This window comes from Rhinoderma darwinii, chromosome 4, assembly GCF_050947455.1.
Source record: "Rhinoderma darwinii isolate aRhiDar2 chromosome 4, aRhiDar2.hap1, whole genome shotgun sequence".
NCBI lineage: Eukaryota > Metazoa > Chordata > Amphibia > Anura > Rhinodermatidae > Rhinoderma > Rhinoderma darwinii.
In genome coordinates this window covers 59,874,263-59,888,210 of record NC_134690.1, presented here as the reverse complement: position 1 = coordinate 59,888,210, position 13,948 = coordinate 59,874,263, and positions in this window count along the sequence as shown.

Here is a 13,948-nt window from a genome sequence, read left to right as displayed (position 1 = left end):
GCGAGCTTTGCGTATTTTGGCCAAAATAACAACTAATACCCCATGTTTCATGGATATTTCTTACTACGTATACTACACTTTTTTTCAGGACGCAGCCGGGTCTTATATGCTGGGAGGGCATGATGTGCTGGCGTTTGGTTTGGAATGCAGAGCAGCCCGCTTTAGCTAACACTAGCGGCGTTACAAATAGGCTGTTATTCGGCAAGATACGCCATGCCTGACGACCAGCACATTATCCCTCCACGTATTACACATAGTACTGACACCCCATGTACTATTCACAGCACTGACCCCTATTCATCACATTTATTTTATTTATTTTTATTACATTATCACAGTTCTGACACTTTCATACATATTTATTTTTTACCATCCATTCACACCCTAGCACTACACTGACACACATTTATCGCACACCTTTGAGCACTTAGTCCGCCACTCCCCTCAAGACTAGTGGGAGGGGCTATCACTATTTAATGCACACTCCTTCTGCAGCATTCTTTGACCCGTCTGCGTCCTGATGGGAACGGGTTTTCACCCACCCACTTACCTAGTGAGTATGGCCTTTTTTGTGGTTTTGATATTTATGTCCCATTTTTTCTGTTTGTGTTTTCCATCTAACATGTGTGCAAACCTCATCATCAACTACAAAAGAACGTCTGACTGCTGTGATTGCCAACAAGGGTTTTGCCACCAAGCATTAAGTCTTGTTTGCCAAAGGGATCAAATACTTATTTCTCTGTGCACAATGCAAATAAATATATATAATTTTGACAATGTGATTTTTTTTTTTTTTTTTTTTTTTTTTTATATAATCTATCTCTCACTGGTAAAGTTAACCTTGCCTAAAAATTCTAGACTGTTCATGTCTTTGACAGTGGGCAAACTTACAAAATCAGCAAGGGATCAAATACTTATTTCCTTCACTGTATGTGGCAGGCGAGCCTTTTGGCTTGGGTGCCACTGTACCCCTCAGGTGTCTATGAAACTTTTTTTTTTGTTATTTCTCCAATACATCTAAAATGAAATAACTTTGCAAATAGTCTTTACTAAAAAATATCCTAAATGTGTGTGTCTACAGCTCCTATGCAGAACTATTCGTCTCCATGATAACAGACAACAAACGAGCAAACAAAGAAACAAACCCTCTTATCTGTCCCCCTACTTCTTCCTAACATACACTACCGTTCAAAAGTTTAGGGTCACTTAGAAATGTCCTTATTTTTGCAAGAAAAGCACAGTTTTTTCCAATGAAGATAACATTAAATTAATCAGAAATACAATCTATATATTGTTAATGTGCTACATGACTATTCTAGCTGCAAACGTCTGTTTTTTTTATGCAATATCTACATAGGTGTATAGAGGCCCATTTTCAGCAACCATCACTCCAGTGTTCTAATGGTACATTGTGTTTGCTAACTGTGTTAGAAGGCTAATGGATGATTAGAAAACACTTGAAAACCCTTGTGCAATTATGTTAGCACCGCTGTAAACAGTTTTGCTGTTTAGAGGAGCTATAAAACTGACCTTCCTATGAGCTAGTTGAGAATCTCGAGCATTACATTTGTGGGTTCGATTAAACTCTCAAAATGGCTAGAAAAAGAGAGCTTTCATGTGAAAATCGACAGTCTATTCTTGTTCTTAGAAATGAAGGCTAGTCCATGCGAGAAATTGCCTAGAAACTGAAGATTTCCTACAACGGTGTGTACTACTCCCTTCAGAGGACAGCACACACAGGCTCTAACGAGAGTAGAAAGAGAAGTGGGAGGCCCTGCTGCACAACTGAGCAACAAGACAAGTACATTAGAGTCTCTAGTTTGAGAAATAGACGCCTCACAGGTCCTCAACTGGCAGCTTCATTAAATAGTACCCGCAAAACACCAGTGTCAACGTCTACAGTGAAGAGGCGACTCCGGGATGCTGGCCTTCAGGGCAGAGTGGCAAAGAAAAAGCCATATCTGAGACTGGCTAATAATAGGAAAAGATTAATATGGGCAAAAGCACACAGACATTGGACAGAGGAAGATTGGAAAAAAGTGTTATGGACAGACGAATCGAAGTTTGAGGTGTTTGGATCACACAGAAGAACATTTGTGAGACGCAGAACAACTGAAAAGATGCTGGAAGAGTGCCTGACGCCATCTGTCAAGCATGGTGGAGGTAATGTGATGGTCTGGGGTTGCTTTGGTGCTGGTAAAGTGGGAGATTTGTACAAGGTAAAAGGGATTTTGAATAAGGAAGGCTATCACTCCATTTTGCAACGCCATGCCATACCCTGTGGACAGCGCTTGATTGGAGCCAATTTCATCCTACAACAGGACAATGACCCAAAGCACACCTCCAAATTATGCAAAAACTATTTAGGGAAGAAGCAGGCAGCTGGTATTCTATCTGTAATGGAGTGGCCACCACAGTCACCAGATCTCAACCCCATAGAGCTGTTGTGGGAGCAGCTTGACCGTATGGTACGCAAGAAGTGCCCATCAAGCCAATCCAACTTGTGGGAGGGCCTTCTGGAAGCATGGGCTGAAATTTCTCCCGATTACCTCAGCAAATTAACAGCTAGAATGCCAAAGGTCTGCAATGCTGTAATTGCTGCAAATGGAGCATTCTTTGACAAAAGCAAAGTTTGAAGGAGAAAATTATTATTTCACATAAAAATCATTATTTCTAACCTTGTCAATGTCTTGACTATATTTTCTAGTCATTTTGCAACTCATTTGATAAATATAAGTGTGAGTTTTCATGGAAAACACAAAATTGTCTGGGTGACCCCAAACTTTTGAACGGTAGTGTACATTTGGAAGATGAACAATAAGTGGGGGACAGCTAGAAGAGAATATGCCTGCAAGGACTACACAAAGTTTATGTATTGTCTGTTACTCTGGAGACACATTTGTATAGGAGCTGTAGATAAAAAGTGATAGGATATTTTTGAATAAAGACAATTTTTATTTTTCATTTTATATCCATTAAAGCAATAAAAAAACAAAAAAAAAGCCGGTTGTGAGGGTGAACATACACTTTAAAGGGGTTATCACATCAGAGACAACTACTTTAAAATTAAAGTCGCCCCCTGAAGTAGCTGCAGGGAAAAAGGAGTTGTCTCATAAGGTGTTCCCAACAATGAGTTGATCAAAAGTGGTCCTGGTGGCAACCATTGGGGGAATATGATGGCATGTCCACATAGCTGCAGAGAAAATGTAGTATTAGGCTAGGGCTACACCGTGACTTTGGCCTTGACATAGGTTGCGTGACCAAAGATTGCAGTAATGTAAGTAAATGTGGCCGCATTGCAGACGGAAATTTGCCTCGACCTTTGGACACGCAACCTATGTCGAGGCCAAAGTTGCACTGTATCCCTAGCCTTACAAAGTGCACATAGAACTCAATACAGTGACTCTCCACTCTGACTAATAAAGGGGCACCCAGAAAGGTGCACATCCCACTCAATGTCGATGTGACCATTAAAATTACAATTTAAAAAATGGTTATAAAACATGAATTACAAAATGGATTGTAAAAGTAATTCTTAAATATTATTAGCAAGAATTTTTTTTAAAAACCAACCAGTAGGGTCAACTATAAAGGGGCGGCGTGTGGATGGGCAAACATAATGGGAACAAGCAGGTGCCGTGCAGAGCAGATGCAGGAAGATCATATATGACAGCTTACACATCAGGTTCTCAGTCATTCTTGTATTGTGTGACAGATCTAACTTTTTGGTAATTGTGGCATTTTATTTTTGTAATAAATGTCATTACAGTAATAACTTTAACCCCTTGAGGACACAGCTATTTTCGGCCTTGAGGTGACCGTTTTTTCTTTCTGTTGTGCATCACTGTGTTAGAACTGAATGGTTGTTACGGAAACAGCGTAGCTCGCATGCTACGCTGCTTCCATAAGTGCCATTCACTACTGTGGGAGTTACGGAAACAGTGTAGCTCAGCGAGCTACGCTGTTTTCATAACTCCCGACCATGTAACCAGGACGTGGCCGGGAGTCAGCGAGATCAGACAACGCTAGAACGGGTTAAGGGGGCCCGTTTTAGAGATAGGTGCGGGTCCCAGAGGTGGGACCCGCATCTATCTGACATTTATGACATATACTGTGGATATGTCATAAATGTCTCTCATGGGAAAACCCCTTTAAAGTTGCTTTTCCCACAATTAACATTTATCATCTATCTGCAGGATAGGTGATAAATGTACTATAGTTGCAGTCATTGCAACTGGGATCCCCGCCGATCTCTAGAACGGGGGTCCGGACCGCCGTTCCCCCTCACAGCACGATCGCATTGAAGAGGATTTTGAATGGAGCGTCCCTCCATTCAATGCCCATTGAGACGGTGGAAATAGCCGAGCACTGAACTCCAAACGCCAATGAGTTGAAGGTATTCAGTTTGGCGCAACCCACCAAACACTTTCCCGACATCTCCTCCCCCCCTCGCCATGCTTGCTCTCTTTACTAATGAGGTGTCATTATTGTTTTCACTTATTTTTTTTTATGTAACTCGAGCATAAAACCATTTGCATAATTTACAAGCAATATATTTATATAAGGTAACTAACATAACAATAAATTAAAAGAAAAAAAAAAATTAAAGAGGTCAGTGTGCCTGACTAAAACAAATTGTATAATAATGAAATAATGAACAGCCTCCTCCTCCTCCGCCACATACCCATTTAGATAAAGCCACACAGCCCCCCCTTGTAGATAGTGCCACACAACCCCCCCTTGTAGATACAGCCGCACATCCCCCCTTATAGATACTGTCACACAGCCCCCTGTAGATATTGCCACACTCCTCCCAGGTAGAAAGTGCCACACACGCACCCTTGTAGATAGAGTCACACACCCCCTTGTAGATAGATTCAAACACCACCCTGTAGATAGTGCCACACACCCACCCTTGTAGATAAAGTCACACAGCCCCCCTTGTAGATAGTGCCACACAACCCCCTTGTAGATACTGCCACACTGCCCCTTGTAGATATTGCCACAGTCCCCCTTAGTAGATAGTCCCACCCTTGTAGATAGAGCCAAACCCCTCTGTAGATATTGGCACCCCCCCCCCTTTGTAGATACTGCCACACAGCTCCCCTAGTAGAGTGCCACACAGCCCCCCTGTAGATAGTGCCACATACCCACCCTTGTACATAAAGTGACACTCCCCCCTTGTAGATAGTTCCAAACACATCCCTCTGTAGATAGTGCCACATACACCCCTTGTAGATAGTGCCACACAACCCCCCCCCCCCCCTTTATAGATAGTGCTGCACACCCCCTGTATCAGGCATTATTGCCAGGGTAAGGAAAGATTAGGGATCCTTGTTTGTATACATACTGTACATCTTCTCCAAAGATTTAAGAAACATCCATGGAAATCTATATATATCCCCTCTTTCCAGGACCAGGGGTAAGTGGGAGAGGCAGGCACATAGGGAAGAGCATCACAATACCCCCCTAACTCTAAAGATAGCCACATCCTTCTGTTACATAGAACAAAGTGCAGCCATTTGGTAGCAATCCTTTCCTCCCTTTCCTTCATTTATTATAATTATCAGGGCAGGAGCAGGAAGATATAGAAAAACGGCCTCCGGCTACTTACATGTAATGTCCTGCCTGACAGTGAAGGGGAGGCACTTTGGCACAGCATTGCTAGTTGAGCCTTGTTATTGGCATTGTTTAGGGGGTACCGTGGCTTTCACTTCTATAGAGGCACCCACTGGCACTATTATGGGGCACTGTGGCTGGAACTGCTATAGAATAGCTGTGGATGACATTATCGAGGCACTTTTGGAAGAGTATTGCATCTTCCCAGAGTGAACGGCCTTCAAATAGCACCTCATGTATGTAACGTGTTACATGTTACATTAGGAGTTAATACTACGTACATCTATAAACAGCTCCTGTAAAGTAATTATTCAGTAGAGCAAGGTACAATACTACAAAAATTCCCTCTTTATCAGAGTCCCTTAAAAAAATCATTAACATTGGGTGCAGTAATTCTAGGATTACTGGACATTCCGGAGTTTTTCCTACATAAATAGCTCACTTCATATTATTATCTGTATGTCTGTACTTCATTTTGACAATTTGTGTTCTGCCTTTATTGCCCACCGTCTACAGATCAGGCCATGGTTTTATTTAGCTGCGCCACTTGGGTATAGATGTCTGGCAGTAGAGATGTGCTACATGTCACATTGTTCACACTTACCTAAGTGAGAACTTCCATCAGTAAATGTCTTCTGACCGTACTTACATGTTCTTTTTTTAACTCCAGGAAGCTGAACCGGTGGAGAATCATATAAAATGCAGCTATTAAAGCAGGGAATTGTAATACGACAAAGGTTTTACTTCTTTACAGTATAACTTTTTATTAAGAGCATGATAAAATCATCAGTAAATAATCCAGTAAAAAATGTATTCAATTGTTATATCTGTTTCTGGAAAAGCTGTGTGATAACCAATATGGCTACTATAACAGCTCCCACAGAGTCTGTCGCTCAGCTTTCCCAGGCACCCGAATTGCAAATATGTCTTATTATGCATTGATACCCTACCTACTCCCATGTTGCTGCATAACTGGGAAGATTTGCCATTTAAGACACTAGGACAGCTGGGTGGGACTGTTTAAGGGGTGCCCAGGGCCCTCATTCCCTAAGGAGCTTCTAAGGACTGTGTAAAATCTATGGCCGCAGACCGTCATACTGACTTGCCCCGTGACGGCCGCGGCCATGGACGAGTGAGTGCCGGACGGCATCTCCATCCTGGGAGAGGCAGGCACCCACTTCCGCACCAAGGCACTGGCTCCCGCAGGGTGCACACGCATGCGTGTGCTCGGCCTTAAAGGTACAGTACGCGCACATGCAGAATATCTGCAAATTAACCCAGAATGCTTCTGGACTATAAAAAAGGCTATGCCCTTCCACTCATTGCCTGAGCATTGTTGTGTTTCCCTAGTCTGTCTTTGCAAATGGTCCCTTAGTGTTTCTTAGTTCCCAGTGTTCCGTTCCTGCTTCCAGTACCCCGTATCCCGTGCTACCGTGCCCCTGTGCCTTAAAGTGTTGGAGTCGTGTATTGCTCTCTGCTGCATCTTTTGTGTTGTACCCAGCCTGGTGCCTGCCTACTGCCGAAGCCTCATCTCAGCCTGAAACCACCGCTACTATCTACGTTGCCTCAGGTACCCTTTCCCAAACTATAGACATTGTCTATAGCTGCTATCCCGCTACGCGGTACGGCCCAGTGGGTTCACACCCCGGGACATGACAGACTGTACCTCCAGGAGTAACCTGAATGTTGAAAATCATTCTGCACCATTTTCAAAAGTGTTATGTGGGCACTATATGGTAGTATGAATTGGGAACTAAATGGCTATATCGTGTGGGTTTTATATTGAAGTATTTTTTGGCATTGTACGGTATTATTCCAGTATAAAAGTGCACAGGTATCTCTGTTCTATATTCAGCTTTTGAAATTATAAATAAAATTATGCAGTGGTCCTCTATTTTGCTTGTTGCCCCGGGTCACAATTTCTGTAAAGCTGACCCTAAAAGCTGGATGAAAACCCTTGTGGGAGGTGAAATTGGAAATCCAGCTTTTTTAGAAAAATTTAAGTGAGAAATATCACAAATTTCTAGGTTTTGTGTTTCTTTAACAGCTCTTCAGACTATGTCAATTTTTGGTTTAAAGGGTTGTCTAGTTTAGAAAACCCATTTTCATACACCCTATTAGGGAATGCTGAGTTAATATAGGGGGTCCCCTGTTCAGGATCCTCATCTCTTGGCCAGAAAGAAGAGCGGTTATAAGGGGCATCTAACGCTCTGTCCTATCCTGCATTACACAGACACCCTATTGATTTGAATGGGCACTGTGTAATGCTTAATTTTCCCTGTGGTGGCGCCGCAGGGAAACTGAACACTTACTGTCAAATTTCCCCAGAGATTACAGCTGACCACTGGGGGTTCCAGCAGAAGAACACTTTGTGATCAACTTAATGACAAGTACTCTTCTAACATGTAGGTGTTTTACAAAGTGTGGAAACCCCTTTAACCCCTTAACGACATCCAACGTATGGGTACGTCGTTGTCGTTAGTTACTTAACGCAATCCAATGTATGGGTACGTTGGAGCGTTAAGTGGTCTCTGTGTCTAAAGACACGTGACAGAGTAAAGATCGCTGCTGTCCGTGACAGCAGGCCATCTTTACACATGGCTCAGGGTGGTGGGGCGCCCCCCGCATGGGCGATCGCTGTGATTGGTCAGTCAGTTCAGACAGGCCAATCACGGCTTTTTGTGGCTATAACCTGTGCTGCAGGGTACAGTGATACGGTGGGGATTGGTGCTGTCTAGGACGGCGCCAATCCCTGCCATGTACTTGTAAGGCAGTAGTGATGATGCCACCCCCCGATCGCTACCATTGGTCGGTCTGCATGGACCGACCAATCGTAGCCATGGCGGGCGTTTCAAACACCCTGCGCAAGCTCTGCCCACCTCATTCCGGTTGGTGAGCAGAGCTGATGTGTGAGTCTGTGAACCGAATACTTACCGTTGCTGAGGCCTTCTGTGCTGCGATCATCATGTTCTGCATCTTGCTGTGTGATCATTGACTGTGATCATCATCCTCAACTGTGCTGCTGCTGATTCTTTTTTTTTTTTTTTTAGCGGCAGCACTAGTGATTCCTGAATTTCCCTTTCCCAGTCCCTGTTCCAGCCCCCCCCCCCAATCCCCTCCCCCTTTCCCCCCTCCTCCATGTACATCCTGCGGACGCTGATCAGCAATTTTTTGCACAGGACTTTTTTTTTTTTTACAGTTTTGCACCATCTCCATGTGTTGCACCCTTCGGTCACTGAGTGCTGATCAGTGACCGACATCACTGATCAGCCTCTGTGGTCATTTTTTTTTACGCAGGCATTGATTCATTCTTTTTTTTGCCAGCACCATCTCTGCGTGTGTGCCTTGCAGCCTCTGAGCGCTGATTAGTGACCGCCATCACTGATCGCCAGTTCTGCTCATTTTTTGGCAGTTTTTTTATTTCGGCCTGTTTTAACTGCACAATTTTCTTGTGTGCGCCCTGCGGACACTGAGTGCTGAGACCATAATCAGCTGCAGTGGTAATTTATTGACGCAGGTTTTTTTTTTTTCATTTTTCTGCCAGCACCGTCTCCGTGTGTGCACCCTGCAGCCCTTGAGCGCTGATCAGTGACCACCATCACTGATCGGCATCTGTGATAATTTTTTGGCGCAGGTTTATTTTTTGGGCTATTTTTACCATCTTTTTGTGTGTGCCCTACGGCCTCAGCCTCAGTGGTAATTTGTTGACGCAGGTTTTTTTGGGCCTTTTTTTTATATATAAAACTTTAAAAAAGTTTAAAAAAATGTAAAATAAAATAGTTAAGTGCAGCTAGAACCTGCATAGGTAGGACGTTAGGGTAGCGGTAGTTTTGGTGTAGCTAGTACCTGCATAGGTAGGACGTTGGTTTAGCAGTAGTTTAGGGGTAGCTAGTACCTGCATAGGTAGGGCGTTAGGGTAGCGGACGTATAGGTTAGCGTCTGTTTTATAATAAAAAAAATTACATAGCATTTTAGCTATACAAATTTTCTAACGTTAGTCTCAATTTACTGTAGTATATTTCTTATACACGAGTTTTTTTCTAAAATATAGTGCTACATTTAGTGTCAGTGGTTACTGTAGCTTTATACACTAAATTTTACATAGTGTAGTTTTATAGTTTTAGCTTAAATTTACTGCAATAGTTTTTATACTACATTTTTTGTTAGCAGATTCAGCGTGACTAAATTTTAGTTAGTGTCAGGTAGTCAGGAAATTCTTTACAGTTTTATATTGCCATAATTTTTTGTTACTGAAGTTTGTTCAGTGAATTTTTTATTCTTCAATTTTTTTCTAGACTTTTATTTTCTTTCTTTCTTTTCTTTTTTTTTTTTTATTCAGCAATTTTGAAATACACGTGTAAAAGCACAACACACACAACCCCCTGCGTAAAAATAAAGTCAGTGTTACACGTGTTCAAGCACTACACACCCCCCTAATAAAAATGTCCAAATCATTCCAAAGGGTCAATTCAGCAGAGGAGGCATGCGCCATCCTGGCCTCTGACACTGATTCCGTTAGCGAGGGAGAAGAGGAATTCGCCCCATACATCTTGTCCTCCTCCTACTCCTCGTCATCATCATGATTGGGTGATGAGGAACCCCCGCAAAGGCGACCCAGGACATCAGCTAAGGCAACCCCCAGATAAGTGATCCCGTGTGGAACCCACCCCCTGAGAATTATGAGCCTCAGATCCCCGAATTCATAGGCAGCTCAGGAACTCATTTTGAGACTGAAGGGTTCACAGAATTAGATTTTTTTTAAGGTTTTCTTCAGTGAGGATTTAGTGAATTTGATGGTGGCCCAGACCAATTTATATACCCAGCAATTTATTGCCCAGAACCCGTCATCATATGCTAGACCCTTTAAGTGGACCCCTGTAGATGCAGCGGCGATGCTCAAATTTTGTGGCCTTGTGCTGCATATGGGGCTAGTAAAGAAGCCACAGATCAGGCAATACTGGATTACAGATGTTTTGTACAACACCCCAATTTACCGCATGGCAATGCCCCGGACTCGCTTTGAAGCTATTCTTAAATTTTTTAATTATAATAATAATGCACAATGCCCGCCCCGTGATGACCCCACATTTGACCACCTATTCAAAATCAGGACAGTAATTAATCATTTCTGCACCAAATTTCAAGAAGCCTATACCCCCAAAAGAACATTGCAATAGACGAGTCCCTTGTAAATTTTAAGGATAGGCTAAAATTCCGCCAATACCTACCCAGTAAGAGGGCAAGGTATGGGATAAAAATTTACTAACTGTGCGAGAGTAGCCCAGGGTACACCTACAGGTTTTGGGTTTATGAAGGGAAGGACTCCAGGATTGAACCCCCAGAATGCGCCCCCGTCATGGGAGTTAGTGGGAAAACAGGGTGGGATTTGGTGCACCCACTGCTGGACTAGGGTTATCAACTTTACGTGGATAACTTCTACACCACTATTTAAATGCCTCTCCACCAGAAATACTGCAGCATGGTGCGCAAAAACCAGAAAAGCCTCGCTAAAACACTGCATGGCCAACGTGTTAGAAGGGGTGAGAGCAGGGCATTATGCAGTGAGAACGTGTTGTTGTTCGTCAAGTATAAGGACAAGAGGGATGTCCTTCTCTTGACCCCAATACATGGGAATGCCCCTGTCCCTGTACGAGGTACCACAACAGTGACCCACAAGCCAGATTGCATCGTGGGCTATAACAAGTACATGGGAGGGGTTGATCTCTCAGATCAAGTGCTAAAGCCCTATAGTGCCATGAGAAAAACAAGGGTGTGGTACAAAAAGCTGGCCGCGCACGTGCGTGGTACAGATGGCAGTGTATAACGCTTACGTGCTATCCAAATGTGCAGGCCGGACAGGGTCAGTCCTTAATTTTCAGGAGGAGATTATCAAGGTGCGTGTGTTTGAAAACCAGGCAGGGGAGGGCCCAAGCACATCTGCTGAAAGTGAGAGCGCCCGTATTGTACTAGGGCAACACTTTGCCGGCATCGTTCCCCAAACTGTAAGGAAGGGAAGATCCCAAAAAAGGTGCAGAGTGTGTAGCAAAAGGGGCGTAAGAAGGGACACCACTTATCAGTGTGACACCTGCCACGAAAAACCTGGCATGTGCATAAAGGATTGCTTCAAGGCTTATCACACATCTATGAATTAATAATTTTATTATTGATGTACCCTTATATTATACTCTGATTTGGTCTTCACAACGTACACCTACCCCCACATTAAATATTGAAATACCAGTAAATAAGGCCTAATTCAAATAAACTCAAACAAAAAGCCTCTGGAGACAAAATGCTCACTATACCCTTAGATAAGTTACTTGAGGGGTGTAGTTTCCTAAATGGGATAACTTTTGGGTGTTCCCACTGTTTTGGTCCCTCAGGGGCTTTGCAAAGGCGCCATGGCCTCCACAAACCAATCCAGCAAAATCTGAATGCCAAATCGCACTTCTTCCCTTCCGAGCACTGCCGTGTGTCCAAACAGCCGTTTACGACCACATATGGGATATTTTTTTTCTCAGGAGAAACTGCTCTACAAATGTTGGGGTGCTTTTTGTGCTTTAGTTCTTGTGGAAATGAAAAAAAATTAGCTAAATCTAAATTTTATTGAAAAAAATTTAGATTTTCATTTTCACGGCCTACTTTCAATAATTTCTCCAAAAATCTGTGGGGTCAAAATGTTAACTATACCCGTAGATAAGTTCCTTGAGGGGTGTGGTTTCCTAAATGGGGTCACTTTTGGGGGGTTTCCACTGTTTTGTCCCTCAGGGGCTATGCAAATGCGACATGGCACCGAAAACCATTCCAGCTAAATTTGAGCTCCAAAAGTCAAATGGCGCTCTTTCCATTCTGAGCCCTGCCATGTGTCCAAACAGCCGTTTATGACCACATATGGGCTATTGTCTTACTCAGGAGAAACTGCTCTACAAATTTTGGAGTGCTTTTTGTGCTTTAGTTCTCGTGGAAATTAAAAGCAATTAGCTAAATCTACATTTTATTGAAAAAAAATTTAGATTTTCATTTTCACGGCCTACTTCCAATAATTTCTGCAAAAAACCTGTGGTGTCAAAATGCTAAGTATACCCTTAGATAAGTTCCTTGAGGGCTGTAGCTTCCTAAATGGGGTCACTTTTGGTGGGTTTCTACTGTTTTGGCACCACAAGACGTCTTCAAACCTAACATGGTGCCTAAAATATATTCTAATAAAAAGGAGGCCCTAAAATACACTGTAACGGCTGCCGCACTGTTCCCCGCTGTTCCCATGGCCTCTGCTCCGGTTCTGGCGCCCTCCCTCATCAGCTGCTCATCCCGAGCTCCACTTACCCGGTCCGGACGCTCTGCTGGCCCTGGACGGCGTCAGGTGAGTGCATCCATTACCTCCTTCCGCGGTCGGCATCCTCGATGTGCGGCTGCAGTCACTAGGGGGCTTAATTACTAGAACTTCCTATTTAAGGTTCCTCCTCCCTTCCATCCCTGCTTGCTCAACCAAGTTCCCCGTGAGTTCCCTATGCCCTAGTTCACTGTTTCCGTTCCTTCTGCCATTTGTCTGGATTACTGACCTCTGCTTGAACTTGACTATCCTTGTCTGCCGCCTGCCTTGACCTATTGCTGCCGTACCCATTACGACGCCTGCTGCCTGTCCTGACTTCTGCTTATCCATCCGACCGCCTTTACCCGCTGTGCCAAGCGTTGCCTGGGTTCCAAGCACCAACTCCCAGACGACACCGAGGATCCACGAACAAACCGGTGAGAACCGTTATATACACTAGGTGCTCCTTTGCTTCTGAGGCTTGTGTTTCAGTCCTTTTCTGTGGTTTTAATTACATTCTATGTCCCATTTTTTTGTATATCTTAGATTTTGGAACGAAAAGTTCTAGGTAGGGACTCGCAAGTGTGGGGATCCGTGACGTGGATTGCGAGCTTGCGTTTTTTTGGCCAAAACAACAACTAATACCCCATGTTTTTTCATGGTTACTTACATTGTACATACTTTTTTTCAGGACGCGCCCGGGTCTTATGATGCTGGGATAGCCTGGTGTGCGGATGTTTGGCACTGCATGCAGGGCAGCCCGCTCTCTTACAGTATGGGCGTTATAAATAGGCTGCTATTCGGCGATATATGCTGTGCCTCACTATCCAAACACTATGCCTCCATGTTTTACACTCTACACTCACTTTTTTTGTTTCACTCACAGCCCTGATTTCTACACACTACACTTAGTCATGTCCCCTATACCTCACATGTGCACTATACACAGTACTTTATTATTTATTTATTATTATTACACATTTACTTCCATGCCCAACACACCACTCCCCTCAAGGTTAG